This window comes from Tachypleus tridentatus, chromosome 6, assembly GCF_004210375.1.
Source record: "Tachypleus tridentatus isolate NWPU-2018 chromosome 6, ASM421037v1, whole genome shotgun sequence".
Classification (NCBI taxonomy): domain Eukaryota; kingdom Metazoa; phylum Arthropoda; class Merostomata; order Xiphosura; family Limulidae; genus Tachypleus; species Tachypleus tridentatus.
Genome location: NC_134830.1, coordinates 114,855,514 through 114,871,415, shown reverse-complemented (window position 1 = coordinate 114,871,415; position 15,902 = coordinate 114,855,514).

Below are 15,902 nucleotides of genomic sequence, written 5' to 3'. Positions count from 1 at the left end.
GTTAAGGCGTTCGATTCGTTATGTGAGAGTCGCGGGTTCGCATCCCCGTCGCACCAAACATACTCACCCTTTCAGCCTAGGGGGTGTATAATGTGACGGTCAATCCCACTATTCTTTGGTAAAAGAGTAGCCTAAGATTTGGCGGTGGGTGGTGATGACTAGCTGCCTTCCCTCTAGTCTTCCACTGCTAAATTAGGGACGGCTAGCGCAGATAGCCTTCGTGTAGGTTTGAGCGAAATTCAAAATAAACAACAACCAAAGCTACAAGTTTCACGTACTAATTTAACGTTCACCGGATAATACGCCTGACTTCAAAGTAATGCTAAACAGCCATTTGTTAATTTTCTCCTGTCTTTAGTAGTTATTAATAAAAATTTCTAAGTTAAAGCAGAGAAGAATATAAAGCAGTACGTCAACCGTACTATATCTGCTACACCCAGTGCCGACAAGTTCTTTTTCCCAGTATTCAATAAAATTTAAACTCGATATTTTCAAATTGAAGTATCTAATTCAGTTATTCCACCACTGAGGTAGACTCATTAATCAATCAACAGTATTGTGCAACTTGCGTTTGAAATCATTCGAATAGTTAGTTTCTTTTATTTTCAGGAAAGTTATGATCACTGAGACTTACGTTAATCTTATAACCCTGAAAACCCGCTAGTCAAAAACAACAGAAAAGTCCAAATGAGCAAAAACATAGCTTACAACACTGTATGTGAAAGCAAAACTTTCGTGTCGAAGCTAACTTTATAAGAATATTAATAAGTATTGACAATTTTGAGTTAAAAAAATAACTTGCAAAAATGCCAAAGTCTAAGAATTATTAATGTATACAAATTCTAGTAACGTACATAGTTTCTTAAAATAGATTTAGGACTCAGAAGATAACCCAGAGTTAAATATCGTGATAGAGAATGTAAAAAATATATAATGTTTATACACAATTTATTGCTGCTATTCGTTTCTTCTATATGCGTCGCGCATTGTTCTCACCACTTCACTGTTTTGAAATACAACTTTGCTAATGCATCACTGTATTTTAAAACAGGGCGTGTTAAAACTATTTTAGAGTGCTCGACTCGCAATCTTGGGTCATGGGTTCGAATCCTGTGACCAAACATGTTCGTCCATCCAGCTTAGGGCATTATATTGTGACAATTATTTCTCTTTTCTGTTGGTAAAAAAAAAAGTCCCAGGGTTCACGGTGAGTGTTATTGACTAGCTGCCTTACCTCTTGTCTATCCCTTCTAAGTTAGGGGCGACTAACGCAGATATCCCTCGAGTCGCTTTGAAGAAAACAAACAATTGGAACTATTTATAGTAAGAACCAGCGGTGACACAGATGGGGCTTGAAAGGTGCGTTAAATCTTCCTGGAGAATGCATTGTGTAAAATAGTTTTATAACAGTTAAGGGCTAGAACCAGTAAAAATGGAGGCAAAAAAACAACAAACAAAACAGCCTTATTCACTTTAATGGCCATGTAAATATTCAGCCAATCTGTTCAGACCTAGTGGTTCTGAGTATTATTCAAATGGGTAGGAAGCCGATTTGTAGAGTTGAAGTTTTGTGGCTTGTGTAACAATTGCCAAAGAAGAAAAATGGCACTCCGCGCTATGGGGCCGAATATTCCATACTAGGCTACAGTAATCCAAGAGTCGGCAGAGGGAGGGAGGGGGTTAGGATGGTTGGCTAGCTGCTCTTCCTCTAGTCTACCTCTTAAAATTAGGTATAGTTAGCGCAGATAACTGTTTTGTAGCTTTACGTCAAATACAATAAAACAAACAAGCAAAGAAACTAGTTGTATTTTTCAGGTGTTCTGAATTATAGTAAAGGTCACAATTTGGTTTAAATTGAGAAATAACTTTACTGTATATAAATATATAGTATGTCTTTGATTTTGTGCATATTATGAGGTAATACCGAATGAGGAAAAATATATAGATTTCACTTTATGCGGCTTTAGGAACGACGTTTAAAGTGATTTTTCTCTTTGTTTGTTGTTTTGTATTTTCGCGCAAAGTTACATGTGGGCTGTCTACGCTAACCCTCCCTAATTCGGCAGTGAGAAGGCAGCTAGTCATCATTACCCACCATCAATTCTCTTGGGCTACTCTTTTACCAACAAATAGTGGGATTTACTGTCACATTATAACGCCTCCACAGCTGAAAGGGCGAGCATGTTTGATGTGACGAGGATTCGAACCCATGATCCCCAGATTACGAGTTGAGCACCCTAACTACTCCACCATGCCAGTCCCAATTTTTCTGTAGTTTGTAAAAACGTAAAACTTGGAACATAATTTAAACACGTTTCTTGCTTTTCGTCGTCTTCTGGGGATTGTAAATGTATTAAATATTGGTGTAATTGAAACGTAAAAGACAGTGCGTGTACTAATTAGACATTGGATTTTTGCCTCCTACTGATCTGTGAATCATTCGTTAGTTGGTGTTTCTCAAAATATCTTACCCTAGACTGACTCAAGATAAAATCAAGTAGAACTGTATCGATACAGCGCTTTTTATTTAAGAAACGTTGGATTTACGTAAAACAGCTAATTCCACCCAGTGACCCATCATTCTTACACAACATAGTGGAAGCATTTAGCTCTAGATATTATCTATTCGACCGTCAAAGGAGATTACTGTCGTTGACCTATTTTACACAATGTGGAAAGCTGCAGCATATACTTTTTAGTAGAAAACAACAAACAAACAAAATAGAACAAAAATCCAGTGATTTTTTCTGGACCAAATTCTTATGCACAAAATGTAGAAAATCAGATTAAATAAACAAGAAACATCAAAATAAGAAGTTAGAATATACATTATATGTCTGTATACAACTACAGCATAAACAACAACAACAATTAAAACACGGAACTTTACAATAGTGGATAAAACGTATCTGATTTTTACCTAAACTAAAATATAATTCATTTTAGTTTATATTATATTTTTCTAGAAATGCCTCATTCTTAATTCAAGATAATACAAATAAAAATTTAAGATATACTTGTGTACTGTGTTTTTAATTCAGATTTTGTAATTTTGTTAGAGGAAGATCTGAGTTACGTGACGAATCTATGACTTAATGGCTAGAACCTTCTTGAAAATTATTATACAGTTTAGGCAGTATAAAAACGCAAGTTTATGTAGGTTTATGCTGTGCTTCATGCATCGCTATTCAGGACTATTTGTACTAACTGTGCCGAATTTTAAAGTGATCAAATAAAGGGAAAGTGTTTTTAACACTATTCCCTGCAAACTGCTGGACAACTATAACTGTATACTGAGGTTTGATCAGAACTCCAATGCACTTATGACCAAAGTGTAGAATGTGATTTTTGTATGGTAAGTGGGGCAAGGACCATGGAACCTCAAATCCATAGTTTGGCACATTAGCCACAGGGTCGTATGTTTGTTTTTTCTCGCCTGTTAGTATCAAACTGTTTTCATTTTGTTCAATGTTTTGTAAACACTTAGTTTGAGGTTTGACGAAGAAACAAAGATAGAAGCAAGTGTCACACGTACAAAAGTAGTTAGAAAGCACGTGAAACTGTTCTATCACAGATATATCAATATTTAAGTATTGAAATAAATAAGATATCCTCTCTAAAACCAGCTGGTTGTAGGTAGGTTCCTTGCCCGCTCGAAAACCCCGGCAGGAGTAAGAAAGCCCGTAGCACTATCAAATGTCACATTTTGGTGGGCCTGAACAGTCAAGATTGTTTTCATGTATGATAAAAAATAAAAATAAAAAGTATGTAATACCATATACTATCAAACGTTTCGCGGGCTTGAACAGCCAAGACTATTTTAAGTCGTGGTAAAAAGTCATGTAATTGCATCAACTGTTCAATTAATTAATTTTTCATGATCTTAAAACACATTTAAGTGATATCATCAGATTAATATTAAATATGTAAGACCCACGGAAAATATGAGATAGTTTACATATCTAAAGTAATAGCGATTATTTTGAACTTAGGCCTGTCAGTGGAAAGGTAAAGCTAATTGTATAACTTGGAATTGAAAAAATAAAACGTCTTTAATATCATTGCAAATTTTTCTTACCAAATTATCGATAAATTCTTCCAAGGTCAAAATTAAAGCTAAAGTTCATGGAAAAGTTAAATCGCTTTTGGAACTAAATAAAGCTGGCCTGAATATTTTGTGGCCTCTCTGAAAGTGTTTTCTGTAGTTAATTTAATTAAGAATTACATATGAATGCAATGATGTCTTTGAAAGTATTAAAAATATAACTTTTCAAATGAAAATGCAAAGCAAATTACGTCAGTGTAAGTTTTCACTTAACGAAAAGTGACTTTTGGTTCTACTGTTTCAGAAAATGTAATAAAAAATAAAGTGAAGTTTAAGACAACCTTATTTCTTATTAAAGAAATAATATAATAGTTTCTGTAGTTACTTATAAAATGTTGAAAGAGAGAGTGGCTAAATATTCTTGCGCGATTTAATTGAATAACATAAGAAGATGAGAAATTTCTGTGGTCAGCATTTTTAAAAATCTAATAGTTTCGAAACTTTGAGAACATTGTCCGTACATACTTAAAACTGCACCAAGTTACAAAATAATGATATTCGAGCAAGGATGTTGCAGCACAGTGGTATGTAATAGAATGCTGCATATTTACTTGTAAAGTATATTTTTATGTAACCTCTAGTCAACTTTAATGAATGATCACGAAATAAAATAAAACACGACATTACTTTTAGATAAAATGTTTACAGTACTTTAATGTATTGCAAATAATTTAGAACAAATATAATACAAAAATAATCAAAAACCCTCAATCAAAAAAATCTGTAAATATATTTAATACTAGTGTCTTAGGTAATTTCTTTTATTATGTTGAAGTAATTATCTTCCCCTATTGTTGAAATAATATTGATGTCACTTCTTGTAGTTGAAATAATACTGATTCCTCAGTGATGTCGAGAAACCCACTTGTTGAGAAATTTATATGCAAAAACGGCTCGTTTGGGTTGAGAAAATATTTTACATAGAAGAGCGAACAACGTTTCGACCTTCTTCGGTCATCGTCCGAAGAACGATGTGAACCTGACGATGACCGAAGAAGGTCGAAACGTTGTTCGCTCTTCTATGTAAAATATTTTCTCAACCCAAACGAGCCGTTTTTGCATATAAAATACTGATTCCTCTTTATTGTTGAAGAAAAGAAGACCCACATGATCTGCAGCACACTTGAATTAATTTAAGATTTTCTATGTGTGTAAGACTAAAATATAAAGTTTAAACGTATCTTCAACGAAGCTACAATAAATTTCCTTCAAGAAACAAAAACAATTACGTAGTTAGGTAGCTAAATTGTTTCTTACAGTGGTTTTTTACTTTACTAGTTTTCTTCATGTTTATTATATTTTCATAATAGGCGAAAAAGAATAATTTTCCAAAGTCTTCTTTTCGTCAGACGTTATACTTAAATAGGTCAGTACTAAAGACTTAGACAACAGCAAATACACAGAGTGGTTTGATAAAAAGCAAGAATTGTAAAATTTCTTTATTAAACCCATTTGATTTTTTTTAGTTTCCTGTGTTTCGCTTTTGTATGACTAATAATTTTGATTTTAAGTTAAGTGTCATATTGAATCTTTCCCGAAGTCCTCTTTTTGACTTTTGTTTGATTGTGATATTTACGTATGTTAACATTTAATGAATAATATTATGATTTAATAGTTAAGTACTGTTTCTACTTTACTTAATTAAGAATTTGGCCAAAGAGTAAATTTTTTTACCTTATTTTGTAGATGTACAAAATTTTTAATAGGGTTTTGTCACACATTAACAGTATTTATTAACTATTAAGTATTAGTTGGTTATTACCGAAATAAGATAAATTAAAGAATAAAAAACGCTTCACTAATTGAAAGTATCTCAGGGTACAAATTACAATGTAAAGTATAAAATGTATTAGGTTGTCCAGAAATAAATGTTGGAATTCTCACGATGACATTTAGAAGCTGAATATTTAGTAACTTATCGTTGGTTGGTTGGTTTAATCCAACATTTGTTGCTTACAAGGTGCCTTAATTGTCTACGGTTTCAACTTTATTCAGAGTAAGTTTCGCAACCCCCAAGGCAGCATAGACAATAAGGACTTTCGTCTGATTCTCCTCTACGACTTCAAACTTGGACGAAAAGCTACCGAAACTATATGGAACACCGACCAGGCATTCAGCCATGGATCTGTTACTGAACATACAGTTCAGTGTTGGTTCCAAAGGTTTCGACATTGAGATGAAAGTCTTGAAGATTGCGAAGGTCTTGGAAGGTAGTCATCCTTAGATGAAAACACATTAAGGGAAGCAGTTAAGACAGACCCTCGCACAACAGTAGATGAGCTTGCAAAAAAGCTAGGTACAAGCCTCATCCACCTTATTCCCCAGACCTTTCTCCTACAAATTTTCATAATTTCAAGTACTTTGACAACTTTTTGAACAATGAACGCTTTCAAAACCAGGCAGCTGCAGAAGAAGCTTTTTGGGAGTTCATTGGCCATAGAAACTCTGATTTCTACAGCATAAGTATAAACAACATCGTTACACGTTGGCAAAAGTGTGTTGAAGGAAACAGTGCTTATTTTGATTAAAGCATGTTGTACAACACTGGTTTATACTTTACCAAACTTCGCAGTTCAAAAACGACATTCATTTCTGGAGAATCTAATATCCTAGGTTTTGGAGGTGACTGGGAGGTAGGACCCACATTGCGGTGGGATACACCATCTATTAGTCTTAAACTTCATTCGCCAGTCTCACATAAAGAAATAAAATAAAGTAAAGGAATATCAATAGACATTAATATCAAAATGATAAAAACAGAAACTAGAAGAGCGAGGTTTGTCTGCAGACAGTTGTGGAAAGGTGACTGGTCTTTCGATTTTGTTTTAATTCATTACCTCTCTCAGTATTAATATTCTCTAAAAATAAACTGTTAGCTGTATATTTTGTACCAGTATTTAATCTGTATCTAGCTCTTATTTTTTAAGTTTCCAAATGAACGGTGTTTTCCTCTTTTTTTTTTCTGATATATCATCAGTATGCAATGATAAACTTATTTTGTAGTCACACCCTTGCTACAAAATATTTTATCATATTTAGGCTTAAGAACTATATATTTTACACATGTAGCCATAATATCTGCTAAATATTAATTTCTTATCATTATAAATAGAACAAATTATATGTTTTACTGCGCTTCGATTTCTAAAAGTACTGTTAAGGAAGTTGGAAAATAACTTGCTCCTCAAAAGATCTTGAATCTGCTTGTTTAAACTTTCGGTGTTAGGTCCAATCGTATCTAGGTGTCTTATTTTACAGTGTTTACCTAACCTAGAACACAATTCCTGTTTGATTTTAATATTCATAACCAAATACAAAGTGGACAAGTGTAGGTCGTAAAAAATAAATAATGTATATATATATATATTTAGACACACATACAATATTAGAAATAATTATGGAGACATTAAAGGAAAGGGATATAAAAGACAGTATACTCTGGAAATGATTTATTTATGGAAATGAAATGTACCAGAAGACAGTCTAGTGTTAATAGTTTACACTTGAATTATCCAAACCACTATAAAGTCTGCAAAAATACGGGTAGTCAAACTTTGTCCAATAGTAGTTGTGTTATTAAATCGTGGCTCTCAAGACTGAAATAAGCATGTAGAAAGCAAGGATTTGTTTGTAAAGAATAATCCGTGCACAAAATCCTGGCATGTTTCAGTGGAAGCACATTTAATAATAGAAGGGGTCGAGTTAAAAGCCCTAAACTCTAAAAATTATGACAAATAACTCTGGTTACATTCTTTTTGAGATAGACGACCATTAACTATACATCTTGCCAAGGACCAAGCCGTAATTACAATTGTGAATCTTAACAAGAACATTAAGGTAAACATTAGCAAGAAGTAGTCTTAATGGACGAAAAGTAATTTTGAGAAGGCATAACCAAATCTTGAGCTATGAACAGGTATTGCATTGTATCACAAACATTGGAAAGAACAAAACTGGAAACATATCTTCTCTATAGGTGAATCCAACTCAGGTCGTTCGATAACAATCAGCGACAATTTGTTCAACGGCGGTGAGGGAAACATTATCACAGTGTATGCGAAAATTGTACAATGAAGCATAGTAGAGGATCAGTACCAGTATTAGGGTACATTTCAGTCAACAGTACCAATCATATAGCACAACAGTGAGGCACCGTGACTGTTGACAAGTTCAGGTACGTTCTGAAGTTATTTCTTCAAGAACACAACTCATCAGGTAGGGATTCGTTTTCCAAGTATACAACAAATGTGCTAAAGAAAAGTTGTTAAATTGATTTTGCTTCAAACTAGTTTTATTTCTTTGTTATTTTCAAAGCTGGGTTATACCTGGTACCATCACAGGTTGCACCTCGAAGTTGATATCTTCTGAGAATAACTTGCCACATGGAGACGTTAGTTGAACAGTTTAAATACAAGGTTCTTTTTATCAAACCTAAAATCAGATTAAAGCAAGGCATAAAAATCAAGTTAAACCTAAGATAAGTTAAGGTGAAATAAATTCATTAAGTCTTGTATCCTGCAGTTCGACTGAGTCCCTAGTTCGGCGAATAAGTGCGCACACTGTTTTTACAACGAGTGTCTTAACAAATGTTTTTCATTGTGTTCGTTACGTTTTGTTCATTCTATTTATTTCATTTAGCATAGTCTCATTATATAAACGTTTTTAGTATTATTCTATGATTCCATACTTTGAACGAATCTCCGATTTGGCAGACTTAGCTGATATAATTCTAAAGTGCCTTCAGTTCACCTGAATATACCTTAATAAACAATATATCATTTTTTTCCATATCAGTGACTAGATGGCTCTGCAATAAGGAAAATACTTCAACAACTTAAACAACGAGTACACGTATTTCTTGACGTCAGGTGCTGTGATGCACGTCTTGTTTGTTTATCGCGGATGTTAGTGTTAAATTAGTCCTCCCTAATTTATAACTGGACTGGATCTGCTGTTAATGGTCCACCGCTAGTACAGCAGTATGTCTACGGATTTACAACGCTAAAATCAGGCATTCGATTCCCCTCGGGGGGCTCAGCAGATAGCCCGATGTGGCTTTGTTATAAGAAGAACACACACACACACTGCTGTTTATGACTATAATATTTAAACGTCCACAAACTGGAAATAGACAACTAACATATTTATTGTCATACAAAGCTAATGTGTATAACAGCATCGTATGACATTTAAGTTATATTTGATGACATTGGTAAAGATTGTAGTCTAAAAAATGATGCAGAAACTAGTTTTTTAAAATTATAGTCAGTTGGTCTAAAGTTTTGGACACAGTTCAAGTGTTGACTTCAGAACTTAAACGTATGTGAAACGAGGAAATTTTACACCAGCGTTTTACAGAAAAATACACAGACACTATTGACGTTCCTTACTTAGGACATTGCACCAGAAAGCTTTCGTTTATAACAGTCCTCGAATGGTACATCGGCCTGTCTGCAGAGTTATGACGTTAAAAACCGAGTTTCGACACCCATGGTTTTGTTGCTTAACTTCAAACAAACGAAACCTGTACAGGTATATACTAAAACTCGTAACAGCGTGGCAGTTTCACATAATTAAAAATCATACTTCGTGGTACCTGATAAATAAACATGTTTATAAACAACTTTAATGAATGTCACACAACTGACAGTAAGCACCATGAACTAAATTTCCAAGAGCATGGAACAGAAACGACTACCTGAAACAGTCAATAAAACTCTCGGAACAGGTTCTAATAGTTCAAATAAATATCTAAATAAGAAGTTAAATATATTCTCATTAAGACAGAAACGTATGAGTAAAATTACTTTCTTTTTGTTAGATTTGTACTTTCACACATATAAACAGTATTCATAAGTACTTTGACAGTAGAGAAAGATTAAACCTTCTATTACACAGAAATGTAGTCTTGTGTCACTCAGTTGTCTTTACATATTACTGTACTTACTATCTGCATATGTATACACAGGAAACCCTCACAGACAAACCCATATGGAAAATATATTTAATACAGTAACTCTCCCAAATTCGTTTCTACAAAATACAACGTTAGATGGATCGACGTAAATCGGTCGATATTTTACCACTGATCTAGCGTTTTAAAGGGAGAATGAATTCTGGAACACTAGTTTTAGAACATCTAATCTTAAATTAACCCAACATAAAGGCATAGCAAATAGACAAACCAATGCAGGACACTCATGTTTAAGGGTTTGTTGTTGTTTGTTTTTGGAAAGCTTGGCACTAAAATTATTACAGGAAATATCACTCGTTACTGGCCTATAGGGCATAACATGCGCGTGAGGCCGAGGGAAGGGCGAGCAGTCTGGTTTTGACCCGACTAGTGGAAAAACACCTGCGTGATGCATTTACTTGTTGTTATAATGCAGCGTTAGGCCTAGTTGTATATAGACTCATAAATTACCTTGAAACTAAATTAATACTCCCAGAAATACAAAACTGCTTCCGAAAAGCAAAACAAACAAGAGATCATCTTATATGATAAGTAGACAAAATAATACATCACTTTAATAAAATACAATACACGTTCCCATGCTTCCATGTTATAAAGACATTCATATAAAGTATGGCACAACGGAATCAGATGCAAACTGGGACTCCTTACAGAAGTTATTCCTGGAAGATAGGAGTAACACAGTGATTGTTGAGGGCACCTAAGCTAAAGGCGAATGTCCATCAAGGAAGAATACTTAGCCCTACCATGTTTATTAGGTATGTCACAGGCACAAACCACACTTTTTTCTCACAGGTTACAGATTACATTGTTGCAATCTGTAAAACTACCACAAACCCAAGAACAGTAAGACACAATATACAATAACTACTAAACGAATTAGTATTGTACTGTAATAAGTAGAGAATTAAAATTAATGTGCCACAAAACACAAGTCATATTATTTACAAAATTGTACAAAACAAATAAATTAATACTACAGTTTTATCTAGACGGAATCTCACATTATTACGATTCTTAGGAATTACATTTGACTTAAAATTAAAATTAATAACATGAAAACCAGAATTCGAAGTTACTTTAGGAACCTAACTGGCAACAAACAAGGAGCTTGACCAGAAAACATATTCAATATTTACAGAACATACATAAGACCAGACGTAGAATATGTCTGTATAACGTCTGTATAATCAAAAACACAAAGTAAACTACAGCAAATATAAAACTATTTTAAGAAAGTATATACAGTCCCACGATGAATAAACTTAGTATTTCTACACAACTATTCAAACATGTCAACTGTATTAAACACAGTCCTGGATAACTCACTTCAATAGTATTAGAAAAATATTAAAAATGAACTGATGAGCAAACTACAGAGTTACATAATACATGATAAACCTAGTCCTAAATATCTTTCCCTTCTAAACATCATAAATAAGAAACTTAAATACTACGTTAAACAGTGCTAAGATAACTGAATCTTATGCACAAATGTAGTTTCTTTTCAAAACGGTTTTTTATGTAAAAATAGGATTATATGTGTATGATTGTTAAGTGGAACTGTACTGTGAACACTAATTAATATTGTGGTCTCACATAAGTGAAGCTTGTGAAAATACACGAGTTAGCTATAATATTTGTTTACTTAAGCGCATTAGATCATTGTTACCAAGCGACCTTTAGTAAAGGTTCCAGAGACTCGCGAGATTTGTAAAAAACGTAATGCACCAAGAGAGAATATTATTGGATAGTCGGTGTGCTATAGGCATAGGAACACATAATAGTGATTAGCGTCTGTTAATCGGGAAACTACAGGTTTTGAACATTAGAAACCATTCAACTTTAGTGGATTACTTCGTACATTAGAATTTCTACCAGAACATTAAATATTTTCATCGGTAAGCGATGTGAAGCCATTAAAAAAACAACAGCTAACTAGCTCTATCGAGATGTGTAACAACATCAATTCAAGATTACTTTGCTCGTCGTAGACTTAGATTTGTTTCAGTGGAGGCGCCAGGAGGGGCTTGTGGGCTTGAGCTCCCTCCCCCAAATGAGTCAAGACCCCCCTCAGCCCCCAAATTTTGTTACCTACATATATTCATAAAATATGGAAAACACAATCGTTGTTGTTGCTTAACAATTAACATCAAAGAGACATAGATCTGTAGAACTCAACGTCTTCATTAAGACGGAAGTATGTGTCATGCGTTCCATAGCAACGTACTGAATGCACTGAAACTCATGTGCTATATTGCCGCTCCCTGTGTAATGCCATTCTATCTTGAGCTTTGACGAAGATTAGACAACCACGTTGATTTCAAGTTACAACAGATCATCAGGGATTTTACTTCATAAACCAAAGGTTTCAAAGGTATTTACCCATTAATTTCATTTATCTTTTATTGAAAAGTAAAACATAGCATGCATGTGTAAGTGTATTGTGTATAGGTCAAAACTATGAAGCACTTAGCCAGTGTTGTGTCCTCTGTGAGATCATTTTGCATTGTGTATCAGCCATCCAAAATTGTACTGATGATTGTGGCATACACTTAAAATCACAATCCAATTAATGTTATACTTATGATTAGATAATAACCTTACATGTTTACTGACCAAATAATATTTCTAAACAATTCTAGAATGAATTTTGAAATTGTCATTGGGCTATTTAGAAGTGTCTAATTTAATGTAATGTAGTAGTTACATTATTGTAACAGGTGCTTGTCACACTTATAAGAACAATATCACAGTCACAGTTTGGCCTGTATGAATAATGTATACATATACGCATATTTTCATAAACAGATTATTTCTAATTTGTAATAATTAATTATTAATCAGAGTATGAGTTTCCAATGAAAACTGCATTGAAAACGCAGTTCCAAATAGCACACCTTTCTGAAATGTACCTTGGTATTTACGTTATTATAATTTACCATCTATACTTCATATTGATGGCATTTTGGGAAGCCACTCCCCCCAACGAAAATATCCTGGCGCCGCCACTGATACGAGTTAATATTACCCCTGAACTGGATACGGTACGTAAATAGTTTGTTAATTAAAACTGTGGGAACTGGACAAAATTATATAAAATAATGCATAATGTAACAAGGGTTATTATCTAGGGTTCAGTAACTGTGCAAACAAAATGAATTCCTGAGAGGGAGGAAAAGGTCAGCGTTGAACCTGTTCCTCCTTTGTGCAAAATATGAATCAAATCCAAATGATGAAAAAAGCCGTCTAAAACAACATTAAACCGAATTTAACCAGTTTATTTCGCGTATTTTTCCCTAATTTCTCAACAACTTGGATAAACTGTCAGATCGACGCAGATGGAATAGGTACTATACTTAACATTTCATGTAACCACTATTACTTTATGGTGGATGTTCCTCTAAAGTCCAGACAATTCATACACATTTTTCAAAGTTGTTTTATTTATGCCTACAACAGTTTTAAAAGTAAAAATTACACGTCCACTTAAAATCACATTCTCTGTACAAAATGTAGAGATTTAAGGACATGAATAGGTCCACAGTTTCCATGTAAGATGTAGAGATTTATTAACATTAACAGAACCGCAGTTTCCATGTAAGACGTAGAGGCTTAAGTATATTAAAAGTGTGTATTACATGCACATCACTTGTTAGTTTAGTAAAATAAGTATCATTATAAATCGAGGTCTAATAAAAGACATTATTGATAAGGGGATCCAAATATATTACAGATGTTAGATGAGGAGAGAGCTAAAAATCAAAGTAATGCTATCTTATATGCCCTTCTCGTTTTGTTTTGTTTGGGGGGAGGGGTGATCATGCAACGTTGTACTATGAAATAAAGGTCGTAAGTCGGCTGTACGAGAAAATATGGTGTTAACTAACCTACTTATCATGGTTTTGTAGTAATCACGATTTGAAGCTTTCTTGTGTGATAAAATTACTGAATTATATTGATTAACGTAAGTATTATTGATCAATATAAATTTTGTATGTAGTAGTTGAACCAACAAAAGGTCCTAGAAACTCGTCACAACGTAAAGGTAATTACACGTCAATATGTTGTATTCACATATATTCGATTTTTTTTTTTTTTTGCTTTATCAACTGTTAAGGAAATTGTGAACGTCATGTTAGAGGCATTAGACCAAGAAATATTTGTTTTACACGTACTCTTCTATTTAAATAAGGATGTGGAGTCAGTAAGATGGAGTGAAAAGATTTTTACACGTACAAGAATATTTATTTTATTTGTTTCTGTGTTTTAGAGGAAATCCACGTTGAACTACCACCTATGTTCACCGTAAGGAATCGAACTCCAGAGTTTATTATAGTAAGCCCATAAACATACCGCTTACTCACGGAAACAATGTTTTCTTTAGTGGTTAGAGCACGTTTCCAGAGTATTAAACATCATTCTGGGTAGACGAGACTGCCGCAAAATTTAGTTACTTTAGTCTCTTGGCTGTTGTGGGATATTAAATATGTCGTAAATGTTGTCGGCTACTGCAAACTATAAATTAGGATTTTTAATTGCATGACGATAAAACGTTCTGTGATACTCAGGTTTTGGGTTTTAGTAAAGCTTACCACTATAAAACCGTAATTATATTAAATGGAAAACACCATTACCAAGTCACGTTTTTGATAAGGTTTTGTTTCCACTTTTTATGTCCACCGATTGCATTTAGTGACTCCAAATACAAAGAAAATTCCTAAGTTGCAAGTCTTAACCAGAGAAGTGTCACCAGGTGCTTAATATATTTGGAATTTGACCCCGTAAAGTGCTGCAGTTTTCGGCGTTTCAGTATGATATCGATCACGGTTTTCTATTCTGATTTTTTAAAACACCAACTGGGGATTCGGGGCATAGTACCTTGCGCCAGTACCTAGCGACGTCTCTGCTTGACCATTTGATACGTACGCGACATCGCCTGTCAACATCAGGTTTCTGATTAATAGCTCAACTAGCGACGTCACCTGCCAAAGTTAGGTTTCTGAATAACAGCTCAACTAGCACCATTACCTGTCAACGTTAGCTTTCTGACTAATAGCTCAACTAGCGACATCGTTTGTCAACGTTAGGTTTCTGACTAATAACTCAACTAGCGCCATCGCCTGTCAAAGTTAGGTTTCTGACTAAAATGCTCGATCATTTGCAGAAATGATCCAGTTTCTCAAATTCAAAGTAACCCGTCAGATGTGTCACATATGGTAGAGGTTTATCGAGACGTATCCAGACTTAAGCTCTCTTTACCAACTGATCCAAGTCTGCCAGGTTTATCTTCTTGTGTTCATTAGAAAGAAGTACCGCATTATCAGGACGAAGCCGCTTGTCAGTGTAAAGTAAAAGCGTTTCCTTAAAAACGTAGGGGATACATGTGCGCTTATAAAGTATAATCTAGGAAAAATACCATGAAAATTCTCTCTTTAAGTTCAAGATTAGAAGATACACATCTATACGTCGATAAGAAAGTCGTTAAGTTGATGTCATTCTAGATACTTTTGTCCCTCGTTGTCATATTGAGGTCACACCTGTTCTTCCCATGGGAGGGATGGAGATGTAATGTTGCACGTTATGTAAGTGTGTCGGCAGCTAATGGTAGGTCAGGTGATGTCTTGAGATTATGGTCTCCCCTGTGTCGAATAAGAATCTGACGTTTACCGTTAAGAACGTTAGTTTCAACATTTATGTCCTGGATCTACAGTGAATTGGTTAGCGGGAATATATCTTGAGGGAAGAAGGCCAATCTACGAATCCAGTGAAAGGCGACCTTCCAACATCCAGAAGAAAGTACATATACTGTGTTGAGACTTT